The sequence below is a fragment of the Schistocerca nitens genome, chromosome 1 (assembly GCF_023898315.1).
Source record: "Schistocerca nitens isolate TAMUIC-IGC-003100 chromosome 1, iqSchNite1.1, whole genome shotgun sequence".
In the NCBI taxonomy this organism is placed as follows: domain Eukaryota; kingdom Metazoa; phylum Arthropoda; class Insecta; order Orthoptera; family Acrididae; genus Schistocerca; species Schistocerca nitens.
Genome location: NC_064614.1, coordinates 1,027,939,558 through 1,027,963,603, shown reverse-complemented (window position 1 = coordinate 1,027,963,603; position 24,046 = coordinate 1,027,939,558). Strand labels below are relative to the sequence as shown.

General features: G+C 43.9%; 1 protein-coding gene across 4 annotated transcripts in view; it reads right to left on the bottom strand.

The window, feature by feature from the left end:
- LOC126196656 (kelch-like protein 26) overlaps positions 1 to 24,046 on the bottom strand; it is a 347,281-nt gene that overhangs the window by 257,552 nt on the left and 65,683 nt on the right. The window contains exon 2 of one of the 4 annotated variants that reach the window (XM_049934583.1): positions 3,301 to 3,359. The exons of the other annotated variants lie outside the window; for them this stretch is intronic. The gene's annotated coding sequence lies outside the window, so the exon portion shown is untranslated. The remainder of the gene's footprint in view (positions 1 to 3,300; positions 3,360 to 24,046) is intronic. 4 annotated transcript variants of the gene reach the window in all.

Here is a 24,046-nt window from a genome sequence, read left to right as displayed (position 1 = left end):
GTTGGGCGAGGCACCAACCGTTTTATGTTAACAGGTTCCCAGGCAGCTGTTGGCGCAGCGGAAAGCGTGCAGAATGGTAAGCATAGGGTCGTGAAATAGAGTCCCTCACGGAAAAGTCTGTATTTTGAATTTTTACTACAAATAAACCAATGCTTAATATACTTTATTTATTAATTTTTTATAGAAGGCATTAAAAGAAAAGGCAAAGGAAACTTTACGATTGCAAATAAATTTCGAAGAAAGTCTATTTAAAGCGCCCCCGTCACGTACAAAAAAATATTTTCATTAGTATGTTCTCTTTCCGGGCTTCCTATACCAACTGATTCACATTCGAATCTGGACCATCAAGCGGCGAAAGTACTCCTCGTGAAATGAGAGGATACGAACAAAGTAACCTATTCGTACAGAGTACAATGTGCAACAATTCTTTCCGGAAAAGTATTGCCGGTAGTGTGTCTACACTTAGAGTACTGGCTCTTTTGGAGCGAGGATTCAAAAAACTGTGGATGAGTGCGTGGCAAAATACATGAATGTCATTAGTTCATCAAAATTCAGGGAGACACACAAAAGCATTATACAAAAATTTTTTTACTGATGTGATGAACCTCTACGTGCGTATGACATGTGGAATTTCTTCTGTTAACTGACTGGTGAAAGACAAACAAATCCACAACTATACGGCGAGATTTTTCCAGCTGTACGACTGCCATTTCTTCGCAGTGTAACACTGCGATCTTTATTTTTATGGTCAAGTACAGAAAAGCTTCAAAAGTTGCTCTTATCTCATCGACAGAGAAGAAGATATTACAGCCCGAAATTAGTGCATCAAATTACATTCCACTGCGCATCACCAGCTATCTTCGCCAATATTTGCTGACGTGTTGCGTTATGCCGGATTTTCTGCCATACAGAGATGAGAGAGAACCTTTTATGAAATCAACCCAAGTTTGTTTTTCTATAGAAATTTTAAATACAACCATGTAACTGTAAGAATGTGGCGTTCACGGAGCGTGCAAGATGCTGAGAAAAATACTGCTTCCCTGTTTGTACGGCGAATATCACCCCAGTAAGTCCGGGTTCGATTTGCGGCCGGGTCGCGGATTTTCTCTGCCCGGCGACTGGGTGTTTGTATTATCTCCTCATCATTCGGCAAGTGACGAGACTGTAAATGGAAAGATTTGGAACTTATACGGGCGCTGATGTTCACGATGTTGAGGACCCCACAAACCAACAACACCAGCAAGTGCAAATCATCAATTATTGCAAAATAATAAAATAGTCTAACTTCGTATATGAAGTTCTCGTGTACATCTGCTTCTACTTGATCACACTGTAATTCATAATTAATTGTCTGGCAGAAGGATCATCGAATCACTTTCAAGCTATTTGTTTACCGTTCCAGTCTCTGACAGAGCGGGAAAAATGATCACTAAAATGTTTCGCGAAATGACCACGACGAGAAAAATTATGAAATTTGAGCTAATGCAGAGCGGAACCGGGAAAAGAGAGAGGGGGAGGAGGGGAGGAAGGATCAGTTAGTGGTACCAGAAGTACCCTCCCCGCCATATATCGTAAGCTGGCTTGCGGAGTATGGGGCAGATATATCTATATGTTGTATAGTGTTAATTACCTGAAATTGAGTACATGGTAAAAAAAAAAATCTACAGAGCCACACCGGGCAATCGACTGTGTATTTTGATTCAATCGCCAACGATTTGAATGTGGTATGTAAGGAACCCATTTCTAGCAGGACTACGTGGAGCTCCATGGACCACATAGGCTTCAGCAGCCAACGACGGACCCTTTCCTATGCCTTCCTGTGTCTTAACCTCTCAGTGTATAACGCCGTAAGATGTCACAGGGATGTCAAAATGTGTCTGATCAACACTTTTTTCTTTACGTGTGGAGACATTTTAAAAAAGTTTTGCCGAGTGTTTCACTGCCACCTGAAGTAGTTCAGTAGCCTTTGGAGAGATCGTAGGCAACATGGTCAGAAGCTGGAGAAAGAAAAGCGCTCACAGAAGTAATTTATACCGGTAAACGCTACCAAAGACGTTACTGTACCGGCCAGCATGCCTGCTGGTAAGCAGGCCGTGAGCACACGGTGCAGTTTGCCGCTTTTATACAGCACAGGCGTGAGCGGGCTGGCATCTTTAGTAGCAGCAACTGGCTGCCGACGTTTAGGACCGTTACCTTGGAGAAGACGCGCTCGGACTGACGGTGGAGCGCGACCACCGAAGTAAACCAGCGCAGGCACGTTCGATCACGCGGGACGGCTGACTTTTCGCGGAATCTGTCGCCACTGTGGTCGATGTACTCGTTTGTTTTCAGAAACATCTTGTACACCCCACATAGCAGTATTATCACACACAATTGAGTAGTTTATAAAAATCTGGGTTTTTGGCGGCCCCAGCTGTTCTTCTGCATGTTATTAATTATATGTCTACTTTTACGAGGTGAACAATGTTAGGTTAAATAAGCACCCCGACGAAACATTTTGCAGTTCTCAGCCCTTACCCTGGATACACCTGGACAGCGGCCTCAATTTGGCAAGGAAGGCAATCCAGAGTGTCTTCATGTATCCCATATACCGCTGAATTCATTAATTAACGATTAGATCCTGTACAGCTACCAATAACGGGGATCCTTACTGCTACGTTCCACCCACTGTTCCAAACAGTTCAAGATATTTTTTCAAATGGTTCTGAGCACTATAGGACTTAACATCTGAGGTCATCAGTCCCCTAGACTTAGAACTACTTAAACCTTACTAACCTAAGGACATCAACACCAGTCGGTGCCCGAGGCAGGATTCGAACCTGCGACCGTAGCAGCAGCGCGTTTGCGGACTGAAGCGCCTAGAACCACTGGGCCACAGCGGGCGGCAAGATATTTTTTGTAATATTTTACTTACTATGGTGTCAAGTTATCGAAGAACTTTACCCTGCATTTCTGAGGTACATTTCTTTTCGCCTCGTGATGTTTGGTGTTCATCCTGTTCACTCTAAGTTTCTCAGCATCCCGTCATTTTTCTTTTCGTATTTTAACGGAAGCCTTTCGCCTAGTCAGTGTTTGTGCAATTAGAAAATTTTTTGTCATATTATTCGTCAATAGTGTGAAAGATTTAAGAATATAATTTTTTGCTATTATAGATCTATTTCAACAACACAGGCTTGTGTTCCACGAATGACGATCTGGCGTAATAAATGGATTACGGAAATCCAGCACGAACACTAAACAGGACAATAAAGCGGTCTAAAGTTTAAAGGTTATTACAGTTACTGAAGTTTGACACTATACCTGCATTTTAGGTCTAACGCTGTAGTACCGTCAGTTGACAGAATGATTGTTGACATTACCTGGAAAAGAAAATTGCGTTTATTAGTTTGGAAATTCTTTCTTTCCGAAATTCTGTTGAATCAGTATCATTATTTCATTCTGACCAAACTTTGTCTTTGTGTACCGCAACGTACTGCTAGTCTATAATGGTTACCGAAAATAAATGGCCGAGAAGCACTAAAACGTTTTCATTTCGTAGGCTGGCGAATTTTGTACTAACTACGGAACTTTACTATGAAATATAAATAATATAATGATTTACAGATGGTGAATTGTTACAAAATGCATAGTGTCTAACCTACTCAGAAATAATGTTAACTGACAGCTGTTCGTTACAAGATCAGAGGTGTGTTTCGAGGCTACAGCATGAAATCGGCTGCAAAACATGAGAGCGAATCTCACTAAAACGCACTACACTCCTTTCCCTGTGGAACTGTGAACCTCGCTTAACCTTATCAGTAATAAGGCATTTTACATAACGCGCATTACCTGAGGAAGTGGGGCGTTATTTTGTGCCCACCTGAAATACCTAAAATTAAAAAACAAAATTCCTTAATTGTTGAATTGTATGAACAACTTATTTTTTACCTTTTTTTACAATGTAAACATGGTTCAGAACCTAGAAATACCTTTCAACACACTCTTAGCAATATCAACGCACTTTCAGTAACGTATACTACCGACTACATCGCCACCACAGAAAAGTAGAAAAACGCAAATTTCGTTTATTGTTTTTGATTTTTACTCTCAAAAAAACTTTCTAAGAAGTAAGGCCCTGAACCTCTAAATAGTAAAATGACATTCACTGGGAGGGAAATCTGCTAGTGAGACTTAAATTTTTGGGTTAACCTTAACTGAAAAAGTTAAAAGGTATATAGGAATCTGGTGGAAGACTTCACTAGAAGCAAAATTTTTTCAATATTTAAAAATGTAAAGGAACTGAAAACATCGCAAATTTTTCGAAAGGCGGGCATGAAATACCCCGCCTCCCCTGGTAATGCGAGAGTTAAAAAAGAAAACATACGACTTTTCATATCAAAGAATGCCCTAGCTACAATGTGGCGCACTGCAACTGTAATACTACAAGCACCGATAATTGGCGGGTAGTTTCGTCGTAGCATGTAGCTATGCATTGGAGTATACCGTTAGAGTGGGAAACTGGTTAACAAAATTATATCCACCAGAATGGATGGAAGCATCTTCTCGATAGCTGGATGCGATTGTTTTCCAGATCCAGCCACATGGTCAAGTCAGGTGATTGTGTGTTAGGGGATGGTCTGTTTTACCACAAAGACCGCAACCAATTCCTTTTATTGTTACTGTGACATATGCCTTCTTCCCGTGAAGTTCCAGGCGCTCTGAACCCCTGGATTGAAACTTCACTTTAGTTTTATAAATTGGGAAGTATCAAAGGATTTATTTATTTATTTAATCGTATGGTGATTTTATACAATATACAGTTGACATAAGGCAAATGATTTTATACAATATACATATGATACTAGACAAGATTAAACCTTAAAGTCCGTGTTTTTCAACCAGTTAATTAAGCTGGGTGTGAGAGTGAGCAAGTCATCGGGAATTCCAGGGTATGAATGAAGTGGACAGCGTTGGACTAAATGTTTGTCTGCTCTTCTTTATTACATTCACACATTGGTGAACTGGTCCAGCCCCATTTGTACCTGAAGTACCTACAACAACCATGTCCAGTCCTTAACCTTTTGAGGCGGCACCAAAGGTTCCTCGGTAGGTCAAAACCTTTTGGCTTCTTTGTGGGATCAAGGTGATGGGCTCTTGCTCCCAATGTTTTCGTTGACCATTCATGCTTCCAGTTTTCATTTACATCAAAACAATCCGCGATGAGTTGTCCTGCAGTAACACTTGCTGGTCTTCCTGGTCGCAATCGTTGCTGTGGCGGATGACAGAATTCCTGGTGCAGTGGTAGAGAGGGTGATGCAGAGATTTTCTTGGCCTCCCTCAGTAGAGCTTGTTTCCGCCTTAAGTGAGGTGGAGGGATGCGACTCAGTACAGGTAACCAGTGGCGTGGGGTTGATTTGATGGAACCAGTAATGTAGCGCATTGTGTCGTTAAGTTTTGTGTCTATCTTCTTCACATCTATACTTTCCAACCAGACAGGTGCACAGTACTCGGCAGCAGAGTACACAAGACTGATGCCAGTTAAACGCAGTCATCAGGGGTTTCCCAGGTGGTACCACTGAGCTTATGTACTATTTTGTTCCTTTCAGCAACTTTATGAGAAAGCTTGGTGATGTGCTGTTTGTAGCTCAGGGTTCTATCTAGAGTGATTCAGAGATATTTTGGGAAAGGATTGTACCTCAACGTTTGTCCATTGAGCAGAACTCTTGGTTTGTAGTTCGCAGCACGATTCGCTGGATGGAAACAAGAGACCTCAGTTTTTGATGTGCTTGGGACCAATCTCCAGGTCTTACAGAAAGTTGACATCTCCAGATCCTCCGTATGAATTCGTTCACCATCTTCGAAATTACTACTCTGTGCTACCAGTACGATGTCATCAGCATAGATGAATTTAGTTGATATTGTGGTTGGTAAATCACTAATGTATAAATTGAATAGTGATGGGGCTAAAACAGATCCCTGTGGTAGTCTATTATTTAGTTTCCGTTTGTGGCTTTTACACCTGCCTAGAAACACTTCAAATTGCCTTTAACTAAGCATGCTGGATAATAGATCCACAATTTCTCGACTCGCTAGAACTTGCAGTAGCTTTTAGATCAGTCCCTGTCGCCAGACAGTGTCATACACGGCTGTCAGGTCGAAGACAGCTGTCGATTTCAGATGGTCTTGAAAACCTGCTTCAATATGGGTAGTTAGGGCAAGAACTTTATCGGTGCAGCTGTGTCCTAGTCTGAAGCCAGCTTGTTCAGGAGGGGTAGCAGCCTCGATGAACGGTGCTATTCTGGTTAGGACGACTCGTTCCGAAAGTTTGAATGTACAACTGAGTATCCAAGGATGTCAGATTACGACTGACGAGCAATAAGTAATGCAATTCCCGTTAAAATGCGGAATTTTGTGTGGGACTTAGTGGAATATTCCCGATTCAGCCCCTACAGTTTCATGAAGTCCCAGTAGCGTGCGGCGCTATACGCAGCCCTCAAAATGGCGGCTGTGACGGAGATGCTTTCCAAACACAGGGAGCTGTCACAAAGTTTCTTTTGATGGAGAGCAAGAGCATCGCAGATACTCATGGGCGCTTGCAGAATGTCTGTGGAAACCTGGTAGTGAACTAAAGCACGTTAAGTCCTTGGGCCAGACTATGTAATCAGCGCAACAAAATCGCGCAAACCTCTCCGACATCCCGCGTACCAGCCAGCCCCACTCAGCTCACACTCCTGCAATGCTGGAACATGCAGACACTCTCATTCAAGCTTTACAGCTGGACGTGTCTGTTGATAGTGCTGATAAACTCGTCCACCAACTGTACTCAAAGCTGTGCACCCGCTAGGTTCCTCGCCGCCTAAGAGAAGATTCTAAAGAGCAATGAAGAACCATCAATGCAGAACTGCTTCCCCGTTCCGAGGCTGAACATGACCGTTTTCTATTGAACTTTCTTACAGGTGATGAAACATTCGTTCATCATTTCGAAACGTAAACAAAACGGCAACCATCTGAATGGCGCTACACCACCTCCCCACAGTAGAAAAAGCTCTAAGCCGCACTCTCGACCTGTAAAGTCATGGCGACGGTCTTCCGAGACTCTGAAGGGGTTATTCTCTTTGACATTCTCCCTCATGATTCAACGATCAACTCTGAAGTGAACTGCCGGCCGGTGTGGCCAAGCGGTTCTAGGCGCTTCAGTCTGGAACCGCGCGACCGCAACGGTCGCAGGTTCGAATCCTGCCTCGGGCATGGATGTGTGTGATGTCTTTAGGGTAGTTAGGTTTAAGTAGTTCTAAGTTCTAGGGGACTGATGACATCAGATGTTAAGTCCCACAGTGCTCAGAGCCATTCATTCTGAAGTGAACTGTGCTACCGTCATGAAATTGAAGAAACAGCTTCAGTGTGTTCGTCGCCACAACAATGCTAAAGAACGTCTCCTCCATGACAACGCAAGGCCTCACACAAGTGCGCGAAACTTCATTGGACTGTTCTTCCCCATCCATCCTGCGGCCCTTATCTCTCGCCTTTTGAATTACAGGGTGGCGCACGAAATGTGTTACCACTTTGCTTTTAAATATAAACTCTATTGTCAATACAATCTGAAAGGAACATATACTACAATGAAGAGCCGTCCATGGAGATTTGTTCTAACTCACCACATGCTCAATATGTCCACCATTTCGTTTCCTAACTTCCTTCAAACGAACACTGAAGTTAGTGATTACCCTACGGCACATGTCTTCCGTTATTTCATTGCAAGCTTGAAGAATAAGCCTTTTCTCAGCTCCATTAAATCTCGTGGACGTTTCGGGAAAATTTTTTCCTTTAGGTACCCCCAAAGAAAAGTCACATGGATTGAGGTCGTGACTATTGGGGGGCCAGTTTTGTCCGTCATTGAAGCGACCTGGAAACTTGGTGAAATGATCCGCATGTCGAAATGCTCGTGTAAAAACTCCAACACAGTGTTTGCAGTATGTGGCCTTGCTCCATCTTGCATGAACCACTGCGTGTTGAAGGGCAAGGCAGTAGCAAGAAACTGTGCAATGAAGCTATTGCGAAGTATGCTCAAATAACTCTCGCTGTTCACAGTTTCTTCGAAGAAAAAGGGTCCAATAAGTCCGTGACTGGGAATTGCTGCCCACGCTGTAATCCTCGGAGCGTAATGTTGTCGTTGATGAAGCACTTGTGGGTTTTCACTGGCCCAAAAGCGTACATTTTGTTCGTTAACCACACCGTCTAAATGAAAATGCGCCTCGTCTGAAAACCAACCGTTGTTGAGAGTTTCTTCCCTATCCTCCGCCCACTGAGCAAACAGTAGTCTCTGCTGCTTGTGTTCAGTGAGCTTCTGTGCACAGGTCATCTTGTATGGGTACATATGGTACTTTTAAGAATGCGTTGAACGGAGCGTCTGGATATTCCCAGTTGCACTGCTGCCTTTCTACAAGATTTCCCGGGACTTCTCTGTACAGCAACTCGTACCACTTCAATAATCTCCGGCGAACAAACAGGCCTAGGCCGAGGTCGTTTCGCTTACAATACTGTTCCTTCCTGGATGAATTTATCGTACAACCTGTGGATGGTCTTCTTGTTAAACTGTTGTCGAAAACGCCTCTGAGTCACAACAAGGCTTTTCGTTTCATGAAAAAGTAACACAATTGTCGATCTTTGCTGTGTCATCAGTCTTCCATTGTCAGCCATTCTGCTTACTAGTCTCCTAGCGGCAGTATCGTGAATTACACGTCATTTCGTAACTCATTTGTTTTTCCAAGCTCTGCTGGTAGTGCTGTAGACATCCTAGCGGGATATCTAATGTGCGTCGTAAATTGTGAAAGAAACAGTTGATAACACATTTCGTGCGCCACCCTGTACGTCTGTTTGGCTAAATGAAGGATGCACTCCGCGGAAAACAGTACACGGATGATTAGGTTATTGGTGGATTGAGACATTGGCTCCGACGTTCACCAGCAGAATGGTATCGTGTGGGCATACAGGCCGCCCAGGTAAGATGGAACAAGGCTGTGGCAGTGAACGGAGGTAATGTGGAGAACGAGGGTTTTGTAACCAAAACAGTTGGTGAAACTTCCTGGCAGATTAAAACTGTGTGCCCGACCAAGACTCGAACTCGGGTCCCGAGTTCGAGTCTCGGTCGGGCACACAGTTTTAATCTGCCAGGAAGTTTCATATCAGCGCACACTCCGCTGCATAGTGAAAATCTCATTCTCAAAACAGTGGGTAATACTCGTACACTGCTGGGCATTAAAATTGCTACACCACGAAGATGACGTGCTACAGACGCGAAATTTAACCGACAGGAAGAAGATGCTGTGATATGCAAATGATTAGCTTTTCAGAGCATTCACGCGAGGTTGGCATCGGTGGCGACATCTACAACATGCTGACATGAGGAAAGTTTCCAACCGATTTCTCATACACAAACAGCAGTTGACCGGCGTTGCCTGGTGAAACGTTGTGATGCCTCGTGTAAGGAGGAGAAATGCGTACCATCACGTTTCAGACTTTGATAAAGGTCGGATTGTAGCCTATCGCGATAGCGGTTTATCGTATCGCGACATCGCTGCTCGCGTTGGTCGAGATCCAATGACTGTTAGCAGAATATGGAATCGGTGGGTTCAGGAGGGTGATACGGAACGCCGTGCTGGATCCCAACGGCCTCGTATCACTAGCAGTCGAGATGACAGGCATCTTATCCGCATGGCTGTAACGGATCGTGCATCCACGTCTCGATCACCGAGTCAACAGATGGGGACGTTTGCAAGACAACAACCATCTGCACGAACAGTTCGACGACGTTTGCAGCAGCATGGACTATCAGCTCGGAGACCATGGCTGCGGTTACCCTTGACGCTGCATCGCATTACAGACAGGAGCGCCTGCGATGGTGTACTCAATGACGAACCTGGGTGCACGAATGGCAAAACGTCATTTTTTCGGATGAATCCAGTTCTGTTTTCAGCATCATGATGGTCGCATCAGTGTTTGGCGACATCGCGGTGAACGCGCATTGGAAGCTTGCATTCGTCATCGCCATACTGGCGTATCACCCGGCGGCGTGATGGTATGGGATGCAATTGGTTACACGTCTCGGTCACCTCTTATTCACATTTACGGCACTTTGAACAGTGGACGTTACATTTCAAACGTGTTACGACCCGTGGCTCTACCCTTCATTCGATCCCTGCGAAACCCTACATTTCAGCAGGATAATGCACGACGGCATGTTGCAGGTCCTGTACGAGCCTTTCTGGATACAGAAAATGTTCGACTGCTGCCGTGGCAGGCACATTCTCCAGATCTCTCACCAATTGAAAACGTCTGGTCAATGGTGGCCGAGCAACTGGCTCGTCACAATACGCCAGTCACTCTCTTGATGAACTGTGGTATCGTGTTGAAGCTGCATGGGCAGCTGTACCTGTACACGCCAATCTAAGCTCTGTTTGACTCAATGCACAGACGTATCAAGGCCGTTATTACGGCCAGAGGTGATTGTTATGGGTACTGATTTCTGAGGAGCTATGCTCCGAAATTGCGTGAAAATGTAATCACATGTCAGTTCTAATATAATATATTTGTCAAATGAATACCCGTTTATCATCTGCATTTCTTCTTGGTATAGCAATTTTAATGGTCAGTAGTGTAATATGGTGTACTGGAATCCTGAATTAAACCGACCTGCTATCAGAAATAAAGTTGCATTACTTACTGAACGCCCCTGGTACATTCTGCTGGTTGTAATTCGTGGTCACACAGGTACTCCGACATATTTATCGCTGCATTCGGTGATGTGTTCTGGTGTCCCAACGCTTCTAACACTAGCACGTTGAGTACGTATGTCCATATACATTTGTTTTGCGACTCTTCTTTGAGACCGACTGGACGGTGTCGGGGCAGACGGTGTCTAGGAAGGGTGGTCTCCAGAGCGCGGTGGCTGCAGCCACGGGCAGCGCGGAGCTGAGCCATAAAGTGTGTCAAGGCTCGCTGCACGGCGCTATCTCGGCGCGGGCATCTCACGCCTGCTCTGTCCGGGGCTGGGGGGGCGGCGCGGGCGGCGAGCAGTCACGACTTGCAGCCGCGCGGGACACTCCACTCCCCTAGCGTGGCTTTCACGCCGCCGACCTCTTTGCCAGCCACCGATTAGCTCGCAGCCTCCGTGACACTGCGCATCTCAGGCGCAATGCATAAAACACAACTGCCAACTAGTCTTCTTTGTTAGGCAGCATTCCTTCGATGCCAGCACCACACAACGCGAGCGCCTACAGTAACGCTGCAATGCAGTGCGTGCCACATTACAACGGGGCTAAAATGCAGTTTCTATGAGGCGACTGTCAATGCAGGAAACGCATTGGGTATAACATAACTTTCACGCGAGCCGCATGAAGACGCCTTTTCTGCAGCGCGGGGACAGAATTTCGCGAGGAGAGGGGAAGTGAAGGGCGGGGGGGGGGGGGAGGAGGAGGATTTGATGAGGGAAGCAATCCGTCCCCCTCCCTTCCTGAAATCTATTTACAAACTTTTTATTCATCGCAGCGTACTCAAGAATTGATAGCAATGATTGTCTGCGGCAGTGAGATTAGAAAATGTATGAATTAATCACTACGAGTACTAGACAGTCGTTTAATTGTTGTTGTTGTTGTTGTTGTTGTTGCAAGGTTTGATGCAGCTCTCTTCGCTCGTCTACCCTGTGCAAGCCTCTTCATCTCTCCGTAACGGTGTAACCTACATCCATTTGTGCCTGCTTACTTTACCCCACCCTTCGTCTCCCGATAAGCTTTTCACCCCTCTCGTCCCCCCTACACTTCCTTCTGATGCCAAACTGACCATTACTTTGCGCCTCGGAATGTGTCCTATTGTGAACTGGAAACTTTTCTAGTTTTCTCACACACGTGGACCATTTCATCCAGCCTTTACTAAAAAAGAATTAAGAAGTATTTAATTAATAAAAAATTGAAGCATAGATTTGAGCTGCAGAAAATATTACGAAGAAAATGACCGCAATCACGGTTTGACTGTAGGCGGAATATATGAGCTGGTAAATCTGGTACGTAGATTTCCCCCTCAAAACACATTTTCCTCGCGATTCCGAACCAACCGATACGTATTAAGAAGAAGGTCCGCATAATTTGTAGATTTCTGGAAATCAATACGATAAAATTGTCGCAAGATGGCGTGTTCCTTAAAGTGGAAGATAGTAGTCATTTCACTCAAACTTTCCCCGTCGCCACGTTTCTGTAGAAGGGAACGTTTCTTTCACGGACTGGCGCCACTGCAGAATGACCGACCTAAAAGTCAGGGAGACACTCTTGCCACCACAGCTAAAAGGGGTCAGCCACCCTCCCTGGTCCACTTAACTGCATGGAACTACTTTTAACCATTGTAAATCCAAAATGTCTACATCCATAAAAACAAAAGGTGGCATGCCACGGGGCTCAACTCTGAGGTAATATCTAGTCTCGTTTCGGTTCATTGTGAAAACTAGCGCGCAAGTCCGGTGCCGTCTAAGCTGCAACACTTGTTCCACTTCATTAACTTGAAGTGATATGCGTAAGGGAAATTCATGATACGAGTCCGGTCGTATTAAGAATACACGGAGCGTCTCTGTTACTTGTCTACTGCCCTTGCCCCTGTACCTATGAAACTAACAAGCCACTAGTGGAACATACATCGTATTCCGACATAGAATTAAAGTTGTCTTCGCAACGATACTACTCCATATTTTAATTTATTAATCTTATTAGGAGTTGTGTCACAGCATTGTCATAAATTTCTACACGGCTTGAAACATACATAAAAACTGCACACCACGAAGGAACTATCCGAAAGGGACGAAATCGGTAGATGGGACGTACATGGAGAAACGAATGATTACGATTTCAGAAAAATTGAATGATTTATTAAAGCGAAAGAGCCTCACAAATTGAACAAGTAATCATTTGTTTGTCCACGAGGTTATAATCCATAGATATTTCAAGGGACGTATAGAGCCCATGGCGGAGGCTCAGCAGCTGTCTCATTAAAAGGAAAGGGTGTGAACTAAAATTATAACCTCATTTCCAATTAAATATTCGTCTTGATTATGCAATTACGAGTTCAGTGGCAGCAGGCATGGGTATTTAAATAAATTTAATCTACTTCATTACGTATTAAAATTTCCAGGGACCGTAAATTTCAAATTCTGGCCACGGCAACGGTGGCCTGTAGGGCGCTGACCCAGCCGCCGGACAGAGAACTGGCGCCACCAAACGTTTACCAACCTGCGCATTGGCAGGCTTAACCCCCCTTTCCCCTACCACCACCACCACCACCACCACCACCACCACCACCACCACCACCACCACCCCCTAGTTAAGTTGGCTACAGGAACTTTTTCCATCGGAAGAAGCACTGTGTTGCGCTGCGTCCGAGGAAACAAAACTCTTGGGAGACGCTATCTCAGACAGTTCTTGCAGTTCTTAGTAGGCTTCACTTCGTGACTAGCAGCTACAGCTGCCGTCATTTTCGCGATCCATGTGTTCGCTTTCATTACTTTCGAAGAAACATTCAGTTTTAATCAAGACATTCGCGTTAGAACTCTCGAATCAATTTCGTCCATGATTGACGTGCAAACACGCGATTTGATACACGTGCAACCAATATTACGCTTCCATTGACGTTACATAGGTACGCTTTATCACGCACCGTTGTCTGTACACTCGCACTAAATGATTACTCGTGTCAAATTTTACTTTCGTCCTTTATTCTAAATTTCCAAGAGTCATCTCTGTTTTCTGATCAACCCTCTCCAGTGACTGAAAAGTTACCGTTGTTTATCAAGTTTTTATTTCTGTTTCTGAACAGCCCATTTGAGTTGACCCCCAGCAGACTTGCTGATTGCAGTTTAATCTAAAATTCTGGGTTGGAAAATGTGCACTTTTCTGACAAAGCTGCCTCACATTTATCTGTTTTATCAAAAATATATCCAATTTACAGACAGTCCTCTGTCTGTTACAGATCTGTCCTCTTCCCCTTTTCCATTAATTAATAAATTACTTTGGCAAAGAATTTCCAGCTATAAGAAAAGTAGTTGTCTCCACAGTCCAGGAACCAGAAGGTTATCAGGTGAAATGAGTTTAATATGATGGTAGTGGAAATCGTGACGGGTGGAATTCCTCACTAGCTTCTCTCTTTTCAATCCACATCTGCAAGGTTCACACTATCAACTCATCCCTTCTTATAGTCAGGTTGTGCCACATGTCTCTCCTCCTACTCCTCCCCCCTCCCCCAACAAAAAAATTCGATTCTGTGCCTTCTCATTCGCTATTCCATCTACCTACCTAATTGCCAACATTCTTCTGTAGCATCACATTTGAAGAGCTATCCTTTTCTTGTCTGAACTACTTATCGTCCATGTTTCACTTCTGTACAAGCCTACACTCCCGGCAAATACATTCAAAAGAGTCTTTCTAACACTTAAATTTATGTTACACGCAAGGCCAGTTCAAGAACATTCGCCTGTGCACATCTCTGCAGTCGTCGTCCAACCCTGTCATCTATGGCTCATGGTGAACTACAGTTGCCTCGGCGCCGACTTTGGATGGCGCCATTCTGTCATGCACAGTCTACTGTACTTCAACCATGACGGCATGCGAACAGTTTACAAACTTAGCCTTTTCGCAAATGCTTCCACTCTTGAGCTTAAAGCCAATGCTCATACCCTTTTGGATGTCAGATAATCGCTTCGTTTCCACAATACGACGACTGGTGTGTTATACCGCTTCGCCCGTGTAAGAGTGTGTGTGTGTGTGTGTGTGTGTGTGTGTGTGTGTGTGTGTGTGTGTGTGTGTATGTACACACCTCATCCTCCCACCTCTATCTGCCTCTCCCCTACCTCTTTCTCTGTCTCTTCCTCTTTCCCCTCCCTTTGTCCATACTCTCCTCTCTCTTTCCATCTCCACGTTCCCCTCTTTCTCCTGTACTTGTCCACCACACATCTACATCTTCCACCTGCCTCACCCATCTCCTCCTTTTCCCACCACCACCACCACCACCACCACCACCACCACCACCACCACCACTACTACTACTACTACTACTACTACTACCCTCTATGTCTGTTTCCTCCTTCAATCACTCTGTCCACACCCTCCTCCATCCACCTCAACCAGTACCCAGCCACACAACGCCACGTGTAGCTCCTCCAATAAAGTTCGATAACGCAGGCTGATACTAGTGCCACAACACAGCGATCACGCAGGACAGGCTGCACATAAAAGGTCTAAAAATCATTTATTTGCCCCTGATGTGCTGGTTGTGTTTTCACAGTTTTATGCAAAGCATTTCGAGAAAGCAGGCCAATACTGTTACAACATAGTACGTCTGTCAAATTGCAACCCAGAAAATCGTTTTTGGCTCATGACATGTAGGCTCCCCTGCAAAGGTACTCTAACTGTGAAGTGTGGTACTGCACCCCCCCCCCCCCCTCAAATCTTTGTGGTTGTGACAAATTGGTCTGTGGCATCACCCAAGGTCTATGTTACTTTGGAAGGTGGCAATTTAGTTGTAATTTGGGAAAGCCAACGAATTTTAAAGCCAAATAAATATTGCGCTAACAAAATGACTGGCAGCGCAACCTAATGTTTACGTCCATGCCGTATTAAAAATTCAACAAGACTCCAACATGTAAATTTTATCATTATGCCTGCTGTTTCTGTGCCAATTTAGATTGAAAGCGATGCACGCACTCGCACTCACAGGTTGAATATTAATAAAGCCGACAAACAGCAGGAACCGATTCCTGACTTGAAATAAGGAAAGAAGCTCCTATGAAGACGTGTCTCGAAACGTATCGTTGCCACGGCAGATGATGGTGACGAATGAAATTCCTCTGACCGCGTGCCATGACTTCCTTGTGTGCTGTAGGCTGTGTGGGTAACACAGCATACTATATGTAACAGAATGCTCCTGTATTCATGCCGAGATGCTGTTTCTGTAAGGCCAAGCAGATGGAAACTGTAGAGAGGCAGCAAGGCTGTAACAAAACAAGTACCCTCACACACACCAACAACATCACGCAACATTTTAAGCCCGTTACGGGCGTTTCTGTGATCATGGGTCCTTTCACATAAAAGTGAAGGAAGGCGGCGGACTGTGCGTGCACCAGATTTGGAGGACCAGGTTCTACAGGATATTGAGACGAACCCTAGTACAAGCTTCAAATCTGGTGTATGAACAGTCCGCTGCCTCCCTGCATGCTTGTATGGGGGAAAGACCCAAGATCACACAAACGCCCCAAAAAGGGCTTGGAAAGTAGTTGATGTCTGTGAGGGTACGTGTTTTGGTATAACCGCGCTGCCCCTCCGCCGTTTCAATCTACTTGGGCGTACATAAACACCATCTCTGCTTGTTCCAGACATGAATACCGGATCATTCTGCTGCTTACAGTACGCTGCGTCAATCACACAGCCTGCAACACAAAAGGAAAATACGAGACGTGATCAGGCGTACTTTGATTCGTCAGTGCTATCTACCGTAGCAACGACGCATTTCCGGACACGTGTTCAAAGGACCTTTTTACCCCAAATCTATTTTGTCAAGTGGTGCAAGTCCTGACTGTTCAACAAGCAGAGCTTCACAGTCTTCCTCACCCCTGCCACAATATCCTATGAAAGATCAAGAAAATCTGCTGCAGCAAAATGAGGAAAAACAACTAAACCATCTCCTAAGTGTAACTGTGTTAAACAGCCACTTCCAACTAGAAGCACTGTGTGGCCACGAATGAGTACTGTGGAACACACTCATTGAGGGTACCATTAGAATATTATGAAGTTTTTTTTTAAGTCCTGTTATAAGTATGATGGTGAAATACAGCAATAATTGTGCTGCGAAGAGGAACAGACTTGGAGATTGCTCTGAAGAGGGAAAGAAGTATTTCCTAGCGATTTTCCTTCTTAGGGCTTGTGTAGTCTTCCCAAGAAAGATATGTGATGGGTGGGTGTTAACAGATGAACAAACATTTTAGTGTCTAATGCAAAATCCAGGGATCGCTCCATATTCGTTATGTTAAATATCAATGCTCGTAACAACATTTAACTTAATGGTACTGACATATTCTAATAAGCATGGTAAATGAAAAAAGCAGAGAACATACATCTCATATGCAAGACCATTCAGTCGACGAAAGTGTGGTTCCTTATTTTGGGCAGCACTGGGCAAAGCAGTTATTCGAGGCAAACTTATAAGATATGGGTTTAAGTTCTGATGTTAAGCACCAAGAAATCGATATCTGACATTGTTAGAACCATACCATGGTGCTGGTACATTACCAGAAAAATATGCTTGGTTACGGAATAGTCATGGCGTTTGTCGACCCGCTGGAAGAGATGCTGTATAGACTATATCATGAGTATTTACTTCATTTCATCGTCTATGTGACCTGCATCTAAGTAATATTCAGGCTGCAAGTGCAATAAGAGCGAACTGAATTGGTAAACACTAAACTATGGAAGAGAGACGAATTGAAAAAGAAATCTACAGGGATATTTGACTTCGAAGCTGGCAGTTCAGGCAATGTATTAGTGGTGATTACAGCAACGAGCTTTGAAACCACAAGTCCAACTCATGTTCACATTAGCAGAAAAGACGGCTAGCATTTCAACAACCAAGAGATATTTACCACTACACGAAATTTATGAGTGGAACTGATAGAGAAGATCAAAGTATTTCACTCTAGAGTATCTATCAGGTTTACGAAATGATACAACTCATGGCAGCTCAACAGGGAAGATGGTAGCAAACTGTATCACATTGGATTTCGTCGAGGAATCGTTACTGTAATTCTGGAATCTTACTGCCATATTGGTATACAAGGAGGAATACCTACTAAAGTTGTGAACTGTTATTCTACATAAAACAAGCTGGAATGTTAAGTCGCAGATTTGCCACTAGATCCCGTTTCAACAAAGAAGGAACACCTTCACTGTCGCCAATGTGAGAAAAAAATCTGCAACAAAGCGCATTACATATAGTGTACCACTCCATGTTTCTTGTTTCGTATTGTTCCATACAAAACAGTGAACCGATATTTATTTGACGCTTAAATTGTGGCACTGTTAAGTGGATGTATATACGTGCTGAAGTCCATGCACACGGTTGCAGTATTCTTCGAAAACTATGAAAACAAATAATGTGTGTCTATTTTCTAAAATAAAATGGTTAATTACAGTTTTTATTAAAATATAAAAAAAATAATTCTGTTTCATTGGGGTTAACAATGCTCTTTAGTACGAATCAGTGTCTGTATATTTCGTGCGTTTAAAAGATAATCGCTTTTCGAACACACACACACACACACACACACACACACACACACACACACACACACACACAAATTGGAATACGAAGAAGAAAATCTCCCAGGCGATTAGAAGCGCTAATTAATTATTACAAAAAATGGAGATCACGTCCTTCCAACACTGGTAAAACAAAGGTGTGCGTATTCTACCTATAACAACTTCGCTAGCAAAATTAATAATTATCGACTTCTCTGGAACACAGTTAAACCACCACCTACATCCTAAATATCTGAGTGTAATATTCTATATCTTTCTGACATTTAGGAGAGCTCTTGAAATAACCAGACAAAAAAATTAAACTAGAAACGACAGTATCAGAAAGCAGGCTGTAGCACGCGAGAGAACACACACAGATACTAAAAGTATAGCAGCGCAAACGATTGTCTATTCGGTTGCCGAATTTTACGCTCCTGCGACAGCTAGTGGCAATCACGACCAGTTCCTGTCTCCATGTCTTACCTCAGACAACTAGCAACTAGCTAAGAGTAAAAGATACACAATACACCAATTCTTAGAAACGTTAGAACCAACAAAATTCACTCACTCGTTTCCTCACGTTCCACATACTAGCCTTAAAGCTTGCATGGTATTCCAGCACCCTGCACCAACCTACTCCTTGCCATTTAGAAGAACGCTAGAGAGCTCAGAGGGTACTGTTTGCCAGATAAAGCCTGGAGATAAGCCACCACCACAGACTTAAGGCAGGTACAGACTGGACACATTCCTGTTCCTCTTCCTTACCTGCTGTTAACTTCGTCCTTTTTTAATGTCGTCCAGCATTCCCAGACACCTTCCTCTTCCACTCTTCCCTGCAATCTAACCTTGATTAATTCTTCATGCAGGCAATTTCTCCGCAGCGTATGTCCCAGTCAATATGTTTTCCTTATTCTCATTATTTCCTAACTAGTTTTCTTTCCCCTGCTACTCTTAGAATTATTTCATCATCATTCTGTCAGTTCATTTCACTTTCTGGTGTTTATTCACAATCACATGGGAAAACTAAGTATTTCCCTTCCTCTTGCACGCACACACACACACACACACACACACACACACACACACACACACACACACACACCAGATAAAACATTTACTGAATATCTTAATTCTATCGGAATTCGTTTTGCTGTTAACAAAACCCTTCACCTTTTAAAAAGCGCTTTTGCTCATTGATGTTCTCTCTCTTCATCAACTCAGCGTCCATATTCTACCATCAAAATTCTTATGCACTCAAATTATTTCACTTGTTCCATAGTCTTTTCTGCCACTAATTTTTTGACATAACCATCGGGTTTGCTGATTCTCATGACTCAGATAGCCCAAGAAAATTAGAGTTTTGCCTTCCAAAAATCAGTGGAATTCTGGAAGCTATTCTTATCATGCAAGTAGGTTTCTGATATGAATTATTTGAGTTTGCCCTGGTTTTTGAGTGGAACATCAGCCTTGATGAAAAAACTTCAGACCTCCTCTAGTTTTCTTCAAATTTATCCGAAACCAAGCGTTTAATTGAAAACTTCGAGGTTACCAAAACTGTAGAGCACAATTTTGCACAGATTGAGTACAAAAACTTTGGTATTTGATTAAATTTTCTTATAGAAAAGCTACGTCAGCAAACGGTAATTTCTCACAGTTTCGGAAAAAATACTCGTTTCGTCGCTATAAAATGTACTGCATCGGAGACTTGGCCAATCTGATTCAAAATTTTATAGGAGAAAAGTTGCAGAGAATCAAATTGTGTCTTCAAACAGTCAAAGACAGTGAAAGACCGAGCTGTTGCGTGAATATCGCCATAATTCAGTTTCACGTGAATCACTTGGTTGATAACTGAAGAAAATTTCACACACCAAGATCGCTTATAAACAATTTCTTGTCCTTTAATATCTTAATGAAGTGTAGGTTAGGGATTATGTATCAGTTAAAAAAAAAAGTGAACATTGGAAACACTGATTGAATGGGAAGTAGAAAGATGTCTGTCGTTAAGCATGTAATTACATATTCCCGCCAGTGTCAGTCTCGGGCCGACGCAGAATCCTCTTTATTGGATGATCGGTTTCCCCGCAGGTTTGCTATCAACATCGGATCTCATGCTTTAAAATTTAACAACATATTGTCCATTTTAAAGCAGAATAACCGACGATGACAGCATAGCTCTGTCGAAACCGGTCATCCTATAAAATGCGTTTTTAGGGATCTTGGCTTGTGAAGTTTTCTTCAGTTATCATTCATCACAGATCGGCCAGAGACTGATACCGACAGGAATATGTGATTACATTTTTGGAAGGCAAAACTAATTTTCTTGGGCTATCTGAGTCATGAGAATCAGCAAACCCGATGGTTATGTCAAAAAATTAGTGGCAGAAAAGACTTTGGAACAAGTGAAATAATTTGAGTGCATAAGAATTTTGATGGTAGAATATGGACGCTGAGTTGATGAAGAGAGAGAACATCAATGAGCAAAAGCGCTTTTTAAAAGGTGAAGGGTTTTGTTAACAGCAAAACGAATTCCGATAGAATTAAAATATTCAGTAAATTTTTTACCTGGTGTGTGTGCGTGTGTGTGTGTGTGTGTGTGTGTGTGTGTGTGTGTGTGTGTGTGTGTGCGCGCGTGCAAGAGGAAGGAAAAATACTTAGTTTTGCCATGGGATTGTGAATCAACATCAGAAAGTGAAATGAACTGACAGAATGATAATTAAATAATGACCGACATCAACTTTATGCTTTCTATACAATCAATGTTTCCAATGTTCACTTTTTTTTGCTGATACATATAATCCCTAACCTACACTTTATCAAGCTAATTAAAAGAGCAAGAAATGTTTAGAAGGGTATCAGTGAAAAGAAATACGTTAGGATTATCATTGCTTTATGAGGAAAAAAGAAACTTAATTAAGTTAACAACGAGTTGCGTATGATTATATAAAATTGCGCTAAAGGAACACAAAGTATCTTTACTTAGAATGAAATCGTTACTCTGTTGACTGGGGTGGGGGAGGGGACGAAATATACAGTCCAGTGAAGAAGAAAAGGGGTAGCAGACGAATAAAGAGGGGAAAAGGCACGCCAGAGCAGCAGAAAGAAGAAAGAATAGGAAGGACCTTTTTGGAAACAGGGAGAGCAGGGGTGCCCCGAAACGTTAGGTGCGGTGGGGCACCAGCACCGCCATTGACCCATCCTGATACCCACACCATACCATCACGTTTGCAACAGGGACAGCACCAGGGGGAAGAAGACACAAGAAAAGAGGAAACAAAACTGCGCAACAGACCAGGCAATATGTACGGAAAAGGCAGGGAGAAACTGACGGTGTGGAGGCAACGTCAAGGCTTCCATAAGCAACGTCTACGCTTACTGACGGAAAATTCAAGAACTTAAACTTGAGAGGTATAACCAATTCTGCGAAGAATACCGAGGACGGACGTAACCATGCGAGTACCGTCCGCCGACACCCGAGGTAAAGAAGATAGCATGGCATATTTAGTGAAATGGCCAAAACACAGGAGCAGTCCAGCAAAATTTGGATCCCCCTGAGGGGAGCCCTTCAACTATAAAGAGGAGAGGCAGCTCATTGTGGAGTAAAAAGCTATGGGCCAATACGAAGACGGCAGAGAATGGTAGATTCCCATAGGGAGAAGCAGTCTCCTTGATCATGCGAAGTGTATTAGATGGGGGAAGGGGGGGGGGCGGGAGTAAAATCTCAAGAATCAGCCTATGACTGAGCAAAAAGAAGAGATTTGATGTAGGACCGCAAATCCGCCCGCAGAGGGGACACGTAGAATGAGTAAACAGATGCCCCCCTACCCAGACCGATCAGCAAGTTCATTACCCAGGATACCTGGGTGTTCAGGGACACAAAGGAAATCAACCAAACAAGCAGCAGCACCACCAAGATCAGTGAGAAGGTGGTGGATGGCAGAGACCAAGGGGTGGCAAGAAAAATTGAACGACAGCCGTGTTTAATGAAGCAGATGGCCCAACAGAGCCATCAATACCGCAGTTAACACCCCATATGTGGCAGGCAAAAGATGGTGTTCCGTGCCAACAGAAGATGGAATTCATACCCCACATGATCGGCGGATTGAGGGGCATTGGTGTAAAAATCAGTGACTTCCTGAAACTCCTCTTAACAGTGTTCAGAACAAACAACTGTGATGACAGCTTTCGGACCCTGGAAGAGATCTATCTGAATTTGGGGCCAAGGAAGTAACCAAGGGGAGATAGTCAGGACAGAACATGGGGAAGAGGACAAGGGGGAGATGGAAGTAACAGTGGAGAGCAGCAAGGCAGAGTCCAACTGGCAAACCTACCCAAGGGTGGGCAGTTTTTCACATGATGGTTATGGAACAACCAAGCAAGCTTGTTGTCAAAAAGAAGATCTAAAAAACGGAACTGGGGCCACGGTCAGGTGTCAATGTAGAGCTCCAGATAAGGATGGATCATAGTACGATGACAAATTCACCACTCTCGACTGATGGGGAGAGAAGTGAAACTGTGCAAGAGTGTCCTTGTGGAAACATGCCAGATGGCATTCCACAGATGCCATAGAATGGGAGCTAGCTCAAATACAGAAATCATCCACATACAGAGCAGGGGTATCCAACGGTCTGGCAGAGGCCTCAAGTCCATTAACAGTGACGAGAAAAAGCATACTTAATTTGGAGCCCTGTGGAACACCATTGTCCTAAGTTCACAGAGAGCTTAGAACAGTACCAACCCGCACTCTCAATGGCCAGTGGTACAGGAACTGGCGAACAAAAATCGGGAGGGAACCCACTCACTGAGTGTAGGGAGGATGCGATAGCGCCAAGCTGTGTCGTAACCCTTACAATGATGGAAGAACTCGCTGATCAGCTAGTGGTGCTGGGAAGACCTGTCTAAATGCAGTTTCCAATTGAAGCAGGTGATCGGTCACAGACAAGCCCTCCCAGAAGCTGCACTGGTTAGGGGACAGAAGATCCTGAGGTTTAAGGACCCAATTGAGTTGACAAGTCACCATCCATTCAAAGTTTTTGCAGGGTACATTGGTCAGGCTATGTGGCCAGTAACTATCAAGGGATGATTGATGCTTACCAGGCATAAGGACAGGAAGCACCATATTCTCTCTCCATTCAGAGGAGAAAATGCCTTGGAGCCAAATATACTTAGAACACCTGGAGGATACATTGTTGTTTAGGAGGGTTGAGGTGTTCAAGCAATTGGTTATGGATGGAATCAGGGTCAGGAGCTGAATTGTGGGAAGAAGAGAGGGCCAGGAGTAATTCCCATTCAGTGCAAGGTTCATTGCAGGATTCTCTGCCTGACGGGGGGGGGGGGGGGGGGGGGGAAGCTTCAGCCTGCTGTTTCCTATGGAAGAAGCAGGCTGACGCCAATGTAGTCGCAAAATGGGTCACGAGGTGTTCCACAAGAACTGATGTACAATCATGGATAGCAATGGCCATGGCTGTGCCCCCACACGGAACTGGCTGACAGTGAATGGGACCCGCCAAATAGGTAATGGCAATGCAAATTATCTTATTGGGCAGACCACTGACAACTTCAATACTATCTCACGAAGAGGATGTAAACACGACCTGGGAGGTATATAGAGCCCAGTAATTATGACAGAAAAACGAGATCAGGAGGCAGGAAGGGAACGAGAGAATCAACAGGAAGTGGTCACTCATCACAGAGGTCATCCTGTGACAACCAGTGTGGGAAAGACAGAAGGGGAGAAGAGAGTGAAAGAT